This window comes from Suncus etruscus, chromosome 7 (genome assembly GCF_024139225.1).
Source record: "Suncus etruscus isolate mSunEtr1 chromosome 7, mSunEtr1.pri.cur, whole genome shotgun sequence".
NCBI lineage: Eukaryota > Metazoa > Chordata > Mammalia > Eulipotyphla > Soricidae > Suncus > Suncus etruscus.
Window position 1 is genome coordinate 19,313,618 of NC_064854.1, and position 13,210 is coordinate 19,326,827.

Genomic DNA, 13,210 nt, shown 5'->3' on the forward strand with positions numbered 1-13,210 from the left:
CTTTTCTTGACTTTGCTCTAGTAGAAGAGTACAGATCAGAAAGAAAGTTCAAGTGGTAGAACACACCTAGCATATGTAAGTTGAGTTTCATCTCTGCACTGTATGGTCCCCTAAGGACTGCTGAATATGCTCTGGTGGCCTCTGAGCATCCTAATCTGCACCAAGCTTTTCAAAAGAAGGTTTGGGGTTTCTGAACACTGTAGGGTATGGGCCATATAAACAAAACACGTATGGAATATAATGCCTCTTAACATATAAAATATGTGCCATCTGTTGGCAAAACTTTGGTCAATAGGAGGTTCTAGCAGTTAGCAAGTTTGGGGGTTATCATAGCTCAAATTTTTCACTCTCTGGGGTGTCAGTGCCCCTCACTGGCCCTAACTGGTGCAGGATTCTATTGTTCTTTGATCACAGCTAGATAGCTCAGGTCAGTTGAACAACATAAGGTTCACTGGTCTCAGGGATGGACGCAGACTGTGACTGCCACCTCTGAAACTATGGTGATCACTGCCTTTGGGGTAATCGTCTGAGACCCTGCTACTGGTGATTCTCCCTGTTAGGACAAGGTTTTCATTAGCCCATACTAAATGGGGTTTGGGACAGATTTGGCCCCTGTGACTTATGCAGGAAGGAAATTCCTGGCCCTCAAAATTTCATTTTACACTAGGTGGGCCTCACCATCCTTGGGCTGGTTTTGAAAGAAATGTTGTCTTTCTATAAGTGCTATTTCCATCTTAACCTACAATCACCACGCTGACAACTCTTCAGGGCACCTTCCATGGCATGGAAAGGAAAAAGCCAAGGTCAGAAAATGCCATAAAATTAATTTTGGATCTGCCGATGGTATGGGGTGATTCAGGTTTTTGCATGTGCATATCTAGAAACAGGAACAACCTCCAAGCAGCCTTCAACCACAATCTGGTGTGGGCCAAAAAGAAACAGAAAGACAAAAGAAAAGAATCTCATGAAGCTTTCTGATAAGAAATGGCATCCAAAAGTAACTTGGGGGCTGGATGGTTTTGGGGGGGCACAGCTGTCTCCCTGCTGGCAGCGGATCTCAGTGACACTGTGAGGCAGGGAGTCCACTGCTGAGTCTCTTCCCACACTCTTCAGGCTGAAGGGTCCTATTCTCAGCCCCGTAAGAAGTGCCTGCCCCACTTCTTCGAAATCAGATGGTGGTGGGAACAAGAGCTGTTATTGCAGGCCCATCACAGTTTATTATTTCCGCCAAGGAGACGAAGAAAGTCCTCGGGCAAGCTTAGCTGAAATATTACAGGGCGAAGAGGTGAACTTGAAAAACCTTTCATTTCAAGCTTGCAGCAGCCCTGTACGCTCCAAACACCATGAGCAAGATTTTTCCCTGAAACAACCACAACAAAATTGAGCAACATTTATTACTCTGGTTATTTCTCGGTGGTTGTTCAATAGCGAGCAGCCACAAGTTAATATTTAGGGCCATTCAAGTGCCACCAACTCCTAAGCTCTGACTCCCTCTCCACTTCATCCCCAACTCCCCCCTCTTCCCCCTTGCAAACATACACCAAAGAACAGACTAAGCAAGTATATGCATATGTGGACTAAAAGAAATGGATCTTAGGAAACATACTTTTAAATCTTGACTTTGAATCCAACTCAGATGGATTCCTACACTATTTGGGTTCTTAAAGCTCTTCCACCTCAGAGTGCTGGGACTCAGAAAATACCTATCACCAATGACACTGAGGAGGAAAGACACCTCCTACTCCCCCCCCCCATGCATTATTTGTCTCTGTGCTCCTCCATCAGCTATCAGACAATAAGACTGTGATAGCAGGAATCTACATGGAAAGATGGAAACAAGAGCTTATTGGCTGGTCCTCAGTGTCAGAGGCAACTTCTTACTCTCTACCAGGCTCTGTCCCTCTCTCTGCCCTTCCAAGAAGCACCACAACTTCAATACCAGTAGAGAAATCCTCGTGGGTCACCAACTCAGCAGGAGCAACAGGTTATATGATTAAAGTGCAAATCGATGCCAGAGCACATCCCCTTCACGTCTCTGCCAGCAGTCAACCTACTGGAACAAAGGAAATCTATTTTGTCATAAGTGACATTTTGAAAGAGATATTCACTTTGAAAACTTGCATTACTGTAGCCTTCCGCAGGCACTTATCTCCAAGAACTCTGAACTCTCAAAACAAACAAGGTTAAGGGATTAAAATCCCAGACGCATATTAACATCCTCAAGAATCAAAAGAGGATAAACTCGCTCAGAAATCTGGCTAAACAAGAATGCAGGCCAAAGACCAAACACAGTTTTGATGATCATCAACTGAAAACAGATTTTTTTCCTCAGTCACTTTAGTTATAATACATATTGATCATGACAATATGTTATGATGACAAGAAAACAGTTCTGTCTTAAGAATGAGACTAGACAGTGACACCACATTCAATTTTGATAGTCATTGGAATGCTTTAATCTTTGTTGTATTTATTGTTGTTTGCTTGGGGGTCATACCTGACAATGCTCAGAAATTTTTCCTGGCTCTACAATCAAGAATTAATAATCCTGACAGTGCTCGGGGAACAATATGTAGTTCCAGGAATCAAATAAGGTCAGACACCTGCAAGTCAAGTGACTGCCTCTCTGGCTCCTATAGAAATGCCTTTTCTGTCAATCAATTTGAAGGTCAGGTTTTTTTTCTTTTTTAATTTAATTTTAATTAAAATTTTGGTCACAGCCAGCACTGTGTAGTGTTTACTCCTGGCTCAGCACTCAGGGATCTCTCCTGACTGTATCAAAGACCATCTAAGATGCTGGGGATTGAACTCATGATGGCCATGCACAAGGCAAGTGCCTTCCCACTGTACTGTCTTTTTGCCTCCCTCTAGTCTTCTTTGTTTAAAGAATGAGCAAACAGCCCTTAGAGCAGATGTTGGACATTGGAAGCAATATTTCCAGAAAGATAAAAAGTGATTTTGTTCTACTTTCAGAGACAGAAATAGCAGGAAGAGCAAAAGCAAAGCATGGCTAAGAATTGCCACGTATCCCTTTTCCTTACAGTGCAGAGCGAGGCTCTCCAGGAATCAAGTGATGTCCTAGAGAGCTTCAGGTCAATCGGGTAGAAAACAAAGAAATCCAGGGGACCCATCTGCCTTCAGTTCTGCTGCATTAACACAATTGGGGAAAATTCTATGCATGTTTTGGAGCTTTGCCACCTTCCTCCCCAACACTTCTCCCCTCCTGTGTTTGGGGTGCAGATGAGCCTCACATTTAGAGATAGCTTCTTTCCTCCTCTTTTTCTCCCAAAGTTGGGTGTGAGTTCTTTTACAAAGGGACTGGAGCAGAAAAGATATTTTTGTAACTATAACGATAGATTCCCCCCATGCAGCAAAAACTCAAAAACATCCTTCCAACCACTCAAATCTAACACAGGGAAATCACAATCCCAACAAATGAAACCAGTGTGACACCACTCAGCACGGTGGCACTGGATGGATCATGTGGCTCTTTGGGAATGTAAAGCCTTTAATCATGTAGTACTGCTGCCTTTGGTTAAAATTTATGGGCACTTCACGGGTTTATTCTGGCCCCTGGGGCCCCTGCATTGTTCACTAAGTACAATGAAAACCTGTTAAGGATAAAGAATAAAAATTAATGTCAAACTGAATAAAAGAGCTGAAAAGGTCAAAACATATTCCTAGAGCTGAGGAGTACAGCTACCCATGAAAAAGACCAAGAAAATAAAATTGAATAGAAAGCTTATGTCCATCAATGTGTGGAAGGAGTCAAATTATCTACACACCGGTTTTCCAATGGCTCTAATGACAAATACACAATATACCCACTTTTGACGAGGGATATAGGCGAGCCTATGTATAAGCAAGGAAGGCTTTTCTGTCTTTCTTGTCATTCAAAAGCATTGAATCATCAGTTCCATTATCTATCCTCAAGAAGACAAGGAGTCATTTCCTGAGGGGCACCTGGTCCTACTGACTAGTAGAACCTATGGGCAGGCATTAGAATGTTGCCTTTTATGAGATCAGAGTGTTAGTACAGTGAGTAAGATCCTTGCCTTGCACATGACCAATGATAGTACAATGTCAACAAGAGTAAAGTGAATGAGGTGTTTGCCTTGCTTCTGTATTGTCTTCCAAGTAAGCCCACCAGGAGTGATCTCTGAGTATAAAATCAGGAGTAAGCCTTGAGCATTGCTGAGTATAGCCTCCAAACAAAGAAAATACAATAAAATGCTACTCTTGAATGAGATCCTACCTTGGAGCTAGAACCAAAGTTAATATTAGCATAACAAAGAGTTAAGCTAATGATTTAGTCTTAAATACATATCAAGTCAGTTTTATGTGCTTGGTGTGGGCAGAACCCAGCAATGTTCAGGACGTACTCTTGGCTAAGTACTCAGGGATCAGTCCTGCTGGTATTCACAGAACCAGAGGCAGCACAATGGATCAAACCTAAACTTAGATTGACTGGGTACAAGGCATCTCTCTGAGCTTTCAAGTCATTTATTAATAAACACTGAGATTGCAGATCACTCCAAGAGGTAGGATTAGATAGATCAGACTTTAGTTTATTCTTATCTGTCATGGTTGACAATAGCTCATTTGAACTACCAATAACAACCGAGTAATATTCAGGAAGGAAGATAGGGTAAAACTTGTCTAGGACTTGGCTCATCTGGCTGGGACCAAAGGACACTAACTGTGCCAGACTTTCTCCAGGTGTTTCTTCATCCATGCTGATCTATTAGGGGAATCTCTTTCTTGCTTTCTGTGCCACACAGATGAGGTGCCCCTGGATGCTTTAACTTTCATTTCTTTGAGAGTCTTCTCTTAGCTAGCAAACCCTATGCTCAACCAGAGAATGTCTGGCCATGCTTTATATCTTTCCCAGTGAAAACTTTCCACCAAGCACCAAAATGTGACATTTTGGAGAGCCTACTGGGCATATTGAGGATCGGTCTGGATTGTCTGTCTTCCCAAAAGGAACAAACAACCCCCAAGGAGAGAGCCCCATCCAGATATCCACCATCCACACAGCATACCTACCCCAGGAGAAGGCACTCAGGAGGTTTAGCAAGCAGGAGATCCAGAAGGAAGAAAAACTTCTAGATGAGCAAACAGTCCAGGTGCTGCCCTGGAGAGGAGGGCAAGAGGTCAGCAAGAAGCTGATTCAATAGGAGCCTAACCTCATGAACCAAGGGCTATTTTTGTGTGCAGGTGCACATATATACACACACTTACACACATCCCATAGCCTGTGATTATAAGCCAAAGGCCCTCAGAAATCAATCAGATGGAATGATAATGGAAGGATGAGCAATGGAAGGAAAATGAATATGCATTTGGAAGGGTCAAAAGGGTTCCTGGTCTACTGAAAAGGGTTCAAGATGCCAGGCTGAAAGGCAGAAGCTCTATGAAAAAATGAGTGGGCCCATTAGCATTATGGCTCCAGTAGTGAGGATGCTGATAGTTTCATAGCTGAATGGCCTCACTTGCACAATAGAATAAGGGAGAAGGGAAATGTCTGGGGTCAGATTCCTATTTCAGTGAGATCTGATCAGAGGATATTGTGAAAATTGACCAGACATTTGTTTTGGGATATATAATAGATTCAACCCACATTCCTGCACTTAATATTCTTCCCAATAAGCCTGAGCATCTGTATTAATATTTTGGTGTCAACATGCTGCTGTGAAGATATTGCCAAAGCACCAAAGGCTGAAGGAACTGTTGCTAAGCTTCTTGTCCCAGTACACTGTTGTTGAAATGGTTCCTATCACTTAGAGCATAGGTGCAGGAGTGATTGAAGACAGCTTCAACATTTCAAGAAACCTCTGGATCTTCATCTGCTATAGCCTCAATGTGCTTACTGATGAGCCCTTTCCTACCTCAGTAGTATGGGCTGATGCAAAAAAGACTTGTCTGGGGTAGGTGAGACTCTGAGTGAGAATGCATGGAGCTGTCCCCAAATGCTCAGGATGGACTCAGAGGAAGATTAAAGGGGAATATGATGGAGTTTCTGCATTGGTGAATGGCAGAATCCTCATGTTGCTCCATTGAATGAGGCTGGTCATGTCAGAATGACAGACCAGCTTTTCATCCTTTGAACTTGCCCTGAATCTGTTGCACAACCTTGTCATGTTCTCTGTCCTTGTGGCTACATGAATCTCTACAATTCTGTTCCTTAAAGAAGCACTAATTCTCAATGCAGACAAGTACTCCTTAATTTTTTTTTTGCTCCTTTACTATTGTTCCAAGGCTCACATGCACAAATAAGTAAAATGCAAGAGTTCAGAGAGTAAGACAAAGAACTCCAAAGGAGATATCTGTAGTTCTTCAGCCAATTTTCACCTTGGGAATTTGTAAATGGTTTTATTGAAGGAATACAGTCCTCTAATCATACTGGGACCTGAGACTATTATCTATGGGGTCCTTTCCATCCCATTCAATTCCTCAACCTCAATCTTGGAACTTTCAGTCTTGATCTGATTAACCATTAAACCTCACCAGTTGTTCTGCCAGGATGTCCCACCCCTGAGGAGCTATCAGTGTCTTTCTGTCTCTGGGAAAATGAAGGCACTTTTTAAAATATATTTTAATTAATTACTTTATTTAAGCACCCTGGTTACAAGGTTGTTCATAATGCAGTTGAGTTTTTTTCCCACAGATACAAAGTTATTTATGATTGAGTATCAGGCATACAATGTACAACACCCTTAATTATAAAGACTCATAAAAAAGCTTCTAGAAACAATAGATTTGTATAGTAAGTGGTAGGCTACAAAATTAATATCCAAAACTTTATCAAAGAGAAAAAAGAGAAACAAAGGCATTTTTAAAGTATGATAGACTGTGGTTAGATTTATACGGCTAAAGATAGTTCTGTATTTTATGTCTTGCCGCATCATAGGGTAGACCCAAATGTTTATATTTGGCTTTTTCTCATACTAGCTCTGATAAATCAATATTTTCTTACTCTTTGCTTTAAAAGTTAGATGGAAGAAAATCTCATCACCTGAGCATAAATATTGGTTTGGTTATAGTGAATGGGGGTTCACTGTTGCCTCCTTACAAAATAGTTGAGAACACCTTTGCTCACTCCTCATGCCAAAGACAGGCAGCTAACTAGCAGTTTAGTAGCCATGGAAGGAGACAGTAATTGTGGTTTTCTCGTGGAAAACCTTGTAGCCTGGGACATTTTATTATTCTCTGGGAAGGTAAGTTTAATTGTCTACAAAGTGATGGGAAAATATCAGCCCCACACACCTAAAAGGTTGATTACATCAATCAAAAAGGTTTCTCTCTGTATGTATATGCTCTGTGAAAAGTCAAGTCCTAGGAAATGAAAATTTTCATTGTACTGTTGTGCCTTTGAAAGAAAGAAATAAGAAGATTCTCACTGATTGGCTGGTGTCAGCTGTGATGCTCTGTTTGTATAGATCACTCAGGGTTGAAAAAAATGGGGCAGTGAAGTGACCTGAGTTTGGTTACTAAAGCACTGCAAGAGTGATCTCTAAGCACTAATAGCCAAGAGAAAGTTTAGAGAACAGCAGATGGGTGTGACCCCCCCAACCAAAAAAAAAAAAAAAACCTGAATTATTTACCAGATACCCAAATTTTGATTGAAAATGGAACCCCAAAATGGCTTCTGTGGTTTATATCTTCGGTTTGGAATTAAATATAAATGCCAAGTTTAAGTTTGGGGAAATAAATGGAACCTGCCCTTATAGTCAATCATTATCTAAGGCTAAGTGATCTAAGTCTTTAACCTTTATTTGTCTCCATTTATTAACATTATGAAGTCTTTTCATCTAATAAAAAATAATTAAGAAAAATTGACTGGTGCAGCTGTTCATGTTTTATTTGACAGATGTAAGTGATGATGACTATGGCTATGTATGCCAAGGCTATTCTCTGGAAATGTTAGAATATATATTTACATAACTTAATAAAATATCATGGTCAATCCATTCCTTTACATTCTCAAAATCATATAGAAACTAATTAAGAACATTTTATGCCATGACCAACTAAGTCTTTTTTTTTTTTTTTTTTTTGGTTTTTGGGCCACACCCTGTGACGCTCAGGGGTTACTCCTGGCTATGCGCTCAGAAGTTGCTCCTGGCTTCTTGGGGGGACCATATGGGATGCCGGGGGATCGAACCGCGGTCCATCCTAGGCTAGCGCAGGCAAGGCAGGCACCTTACCTCCAGCGCCACCGCCCGGCCCCCCAACTAAGTCTTAAGGCCTAGAGATAGTGCCCTGGGGTGCAACGTTTTCATTTTCTTCTTGTTGTTTGTTTGGTTTGTTTTATTGGGGGGCCACACCCAGCAGCACTCAGGGAATATTTCTAGCTCTGCACTCAGAAACCACTCCTGGCTGGCTCAGGGGACCATATGGGGTGCCGGGAAGCGAACGTGTTTCATCACAAGTAGGCCACATGCAAAGCAAATACCCTACTGCTATGCTATTTCTCTGGCCCCTGGATGCAACATTTTCTACTGAATCATAGATTTTAGTTCCTACTATTAAGAACGTGACCTATATAGTGACATTAGAATCCAACTGCCCATTTTGGAAAATTTGAAACTGTTCCAACTGCTTAGAATGGGACTGAGTAGTAGTATTTCTCTAAGGTTCTCTGAGATGGTCCACATCAGAATTGGCTAGTTTTTAAAATTATTTTGAGTGCCATTTTATTTTAAAAGTATATGTTAGGGAAGGGGATACCTATACCTGATAATGGCCAAGGTTCTTTCCTAATCATGCTCGAGGGACCAAGATTGATGTAGAGATCAAACCTAAGTTGACTATGTTCAAGGCAAGTGTATGACCATTTACTAGCCTGCTACCCTCCCCCAACTTCCTGCCTGTCTCACCTGAAAAGGGAGACCATCCCATAGCTGGGAGGGATCTGTGGTTGGTAATTAGAATGGCAGGGGAGGGGTGAACAGAGACTGAGCAAAGAAGACAAAGGAAAGAGAGAGATCAGAAACAGGATAGATGCAGAAGCAGGAAAGAAGGCTGCTTAGCTTAGCAGCCATGTGAGATATGTTCATAGTGGTTAGGACTTTATTAATAAAACTTTACGTCTCCTGAAACTTCATCTGACTGACTGTGGGTCATTTCCTCACTGTTACCCTGATACCTACTGATACCAGGCTGTTGGGGCTGCAGGCACCAGGCTGAACCAAGAAAGGCCTCACCATCTTCCACTATCCACCGTGCACCTCAAGGACTTTATAATTAATAATTAATACAACACTAGCCCTCTAGCCCTGGCTAATTATGGAGCATATATATTCTTGGAGCTTCAACATAAAATAGGAAATCTGTGTATCTGGGGTGTTATATAGAGATCCATGTTTTCAACTTTTCAGTCCCATTCAATTTTGGTTAGACTAAATCTCATTTATACCTGGAGCTTCATGTTGTGGTTCTTTGCTGGGAAGTAACCTTCTGTTCAGTGATATAAGTGACCCAAAGATGGCTGAATCAAACTATGGAGGAATCCTGCCTGCTAACCAGGGAGAAAGCAACCACAGGGTCAATTTGATTGAATTGTTCAGTTGGTCAGAACAAACCACTAATCAATGATGGAGGCCTAATTATTTACAGTCATAGGATAGGACAATGGAATCAGATGAAGTGGGGGATGCAATTACCAGAAATTGACTAAGGAGCTTCTGTCTGAACCACTTTAAAAGGTCATCACTTTATGAAATGACCCATGAATCTCTGTTCAGTCTCCATGTGTCCCCCCTCTCTGGGCAGACTGCCCCCAGAGATCTATAACAAAACTCTGCTCCTAGGATATTTCTACTCTTGGTCTAATGTAAGCAGTCAGTTTCCAACACATTTGTCATTCTTCCCTTCTCTGACCTATGCTTTTCGAGGAGATTTTCCTGCTTCTAATATCTGACAATGATATTACCAAGCTTTCTGTGTTTTCGAGTTTTGTACAAGGTCAATATGTTCTAGTTGGTACCCTGAGAAGCAAAGTAATATTGTACATGGTTCTCCTGAACTCTTAAGTAGAGTTGAACCAGATTTCACTGTGACTGTCACTCTACTTTCAGGCTACAGTGCACTTTGTCAGACCTTGGTGGTTCTGGGAGATGTTCAGAGAGTGAATTATCAGGAATAACCAACTATTTCAAGCTATTTTCCCCCACGGGAAGGTGATGTTTCTATATGACTATACTACCCAAGTCATGTAGGCAGACAGTGACAGCAAAAAAAAAAAAATGATGTTAAGCAAGACTGAATGTATCCAGAGTCCAAGAGGACTTTCTCTCAATCCCTTCAATTTTTCCTTGTAATTGGTCCATTTAAAGCTATTTACCTAAGCACACATTTGTCCCAAAGCTGGGAGAGATGCTAGAAGGGCAGAGAAATCCCAATCTCCATTGGTGGATGGAAGATGCCACTGTTCTCTATTGGAATTCAATGTGGCTTTCATTGGTGGTTAAAATTTCAGTTCCTTTTCTCTAAACTGTGTAGACATGACTTATTCCCTCACAATGGACTCAATACAAGGCAAACTACAAACTCCACTCCAATATATACCTATAAAGGGGCCAGAACTACCCAGACTTCTTCTGTAAATAGAAACAAATTAAAGTCACCAAAGTCAAAATTCTTCAGATGACCATGAGACTGTTATAATCTTTAAGGAATTCTGCTAAAAATTAAAGGTCGTATGCCTTGTTTCTCCTCTTCCCTCAACTGAACTGCTATATATAACTAAAACTATATACAAGCACTTAGAGATGGTAACTAGTAGTAAGTGGTCAGAGAGATGCAGAAGAGAGCAAATCTACAATTGAAATGAGTCTAGTGACTGATGAAGAGAGATAGGTGAATTCTTTACTTACTACACTCAACTCTGTGTGTCTGATAATGTGCTCCCTGTGCAGAATGTTCTCTCTCTCTCTCTCTCTCTCTTTGGTTTTTGGTTTTTGGGTCACACCTGGCAGCTCTCAGGGTTTACTCCTGGTTCTGCACTCAGAAATTGCCCCTGACAGGCATGGGGGACCATATGGGACACCGGGATTTGAACCACCATCCTTCTGCATGCAAGGCAAATGCCCTACCTTCATGCTATCTCTCTGGCTCCAGAATATTCTCTTTTTAAAAAATATTGAGATAATAGAAATACAGGACTATCTAGAACATATAAATACAGAAGTATAAAGACAATATCTGTGTGTACGTATAAATACAGGCACAGATTTAAGAACAATTATATTGAAATGCCCACTTAACTACCACCTGATAAGAAATCTTGGCAGCATCCTAAAAGCCACATGTTCTGTCCAACCCTCAAATGTGCAGCTTAAAAGAAAGCATCATATCTATAAAGATTAGAGATGTGGATTAGAACCTCAAATGTCCCCTAGAGCCACATAAAAGTCACTGGCCTTATTTAGGGTATAAAATGTACATGAATATACAAATCAAATGCATGAATATTTCATGGGAATTCTAAGACCACCCCCACTTCAGATACCAGTTACAAGTTAGAGGATCCCGAAGCCATTTTCATGTCCTTCAATTTGTAGGAAGAATTTGTGGAATCCCTTGAAGTAGTTCTACTCACATTCATGGTTTATTTCACAGTAAAGGATGCAAAGTCAATGCAATGGAAGTGCAAAAGGCCAGGTCCAGAAGGTTCTAAATGCATTGGAACCAGACATATGACCTGTGTTTCTTTGGACATACCATGGCTGTAGAAGGGATGGAAGCATTTGGTAACAACAGAAACCACCCAAGACTCAGAGCTCCATGCTTTTATGGGGTCAGTTTTATTAACACAGTTGGTCAATAGACCTTAGACTCTGGGTCATAAACCCAAGGGCCCTAGGAAATAATTATCTGACACATATATCAGAAAGATCTTCCCAGAGCTTAAATACTGTTTTCCAAGAGCCCAGGGCAAAATCCAAGTTCTCTTAAGGCCATTATAGAAATATAGCTTTTCTTTAAAAGGGTACTTTTAAAAAAGTCTATGCATACTTCATTTAAATACATATACTTTTTGAGTTCTATATAAATACTTCAAGTGAATCAGGACACATATTTTGCTTTTTACAAGAGGATTTTTGGTATATTTATGTCATAGTCTCCTTATCCAAAGCTAAGGAGAGGGGACTAGAGAGAGAGCTTGTGAGTGAAGACCTGTTTCGATAATCCCCAAGATGTGGTGCTACTCCGAGTGACCGCCTTGACCCTGGACTACTTCTTGGGAGCCTCCTCCCAAAAATGCTGAGGAAAATCTTAAAATCTTATTAGAAGAGTATAGTAAATCTGGAAAGTAATCTGCTAGAACAAGGAGACTAACCTGACAACTGAGGCCAGCAAAACTCAAGAGTTTGCCTGTCACAGTGTTGGGTGAGAGACTTGGATGAGACCAGGATCTTTATTTATGACAAAATGTGAAAAGGCACCTCACCTATTTCTAAACTCACCTGTTACAGGCACTCACCAGATGACCCCAAGACCTCCAACAATAGTAACTGCACTACAGCCTAAACCAGGGTCCCTGTATTTGATATAAGCGCTCCATGTAGAAACTCTTTGGAGCTTTCCAAGCTATCCTCTCTGCTCCACTGAGGAAAGGAGAAAAGCAGTCTCAGAGACCACAGGAATCCACTCATGCAGCTGGGTGCCAATAAAGTCTGAACTCCATAGCATTGGGTCATATTATAAAATACACTTCTTTTGATTTTTTTTCTCCAACCATTTAGAAAGGTTTAAGAAAAAGTTATCAACTCAGAAGTCAGGTTAAAACAAGAAATAGGCTGAATTTGGCTTAGAAGTTATGGGATGTTCATTTTGGATAGGTTAACAGAGTCACTATCCCTTTCAGACACACTCAGGTTGTTCTACTAATTGTAGAATATTCCTCACTGCTCCTCATTTACTGATGTAACACCCTTGCTAGCCATGAAAGCTACTATAAACTCATCTAAAACATTTCAGAACCCATTTGAGGTTTTTGTTTTGTTTTGGTTTGTTTTGGGGTGGGATAGGAGTCCCTACCCAAAGGTGGGCCAGGCTCTGTGCTCAGAATCACTTCTGACATTGCTCAGGGACTACTTGTGGTGCCAGAGATGAAATCTGGGTCAGGCTCCTACAAAGCAAGCATTTTCCTCACTATACTATCACTCTGGCCCTAGAACCCATTTTGTACCATTCAAGCAAAATA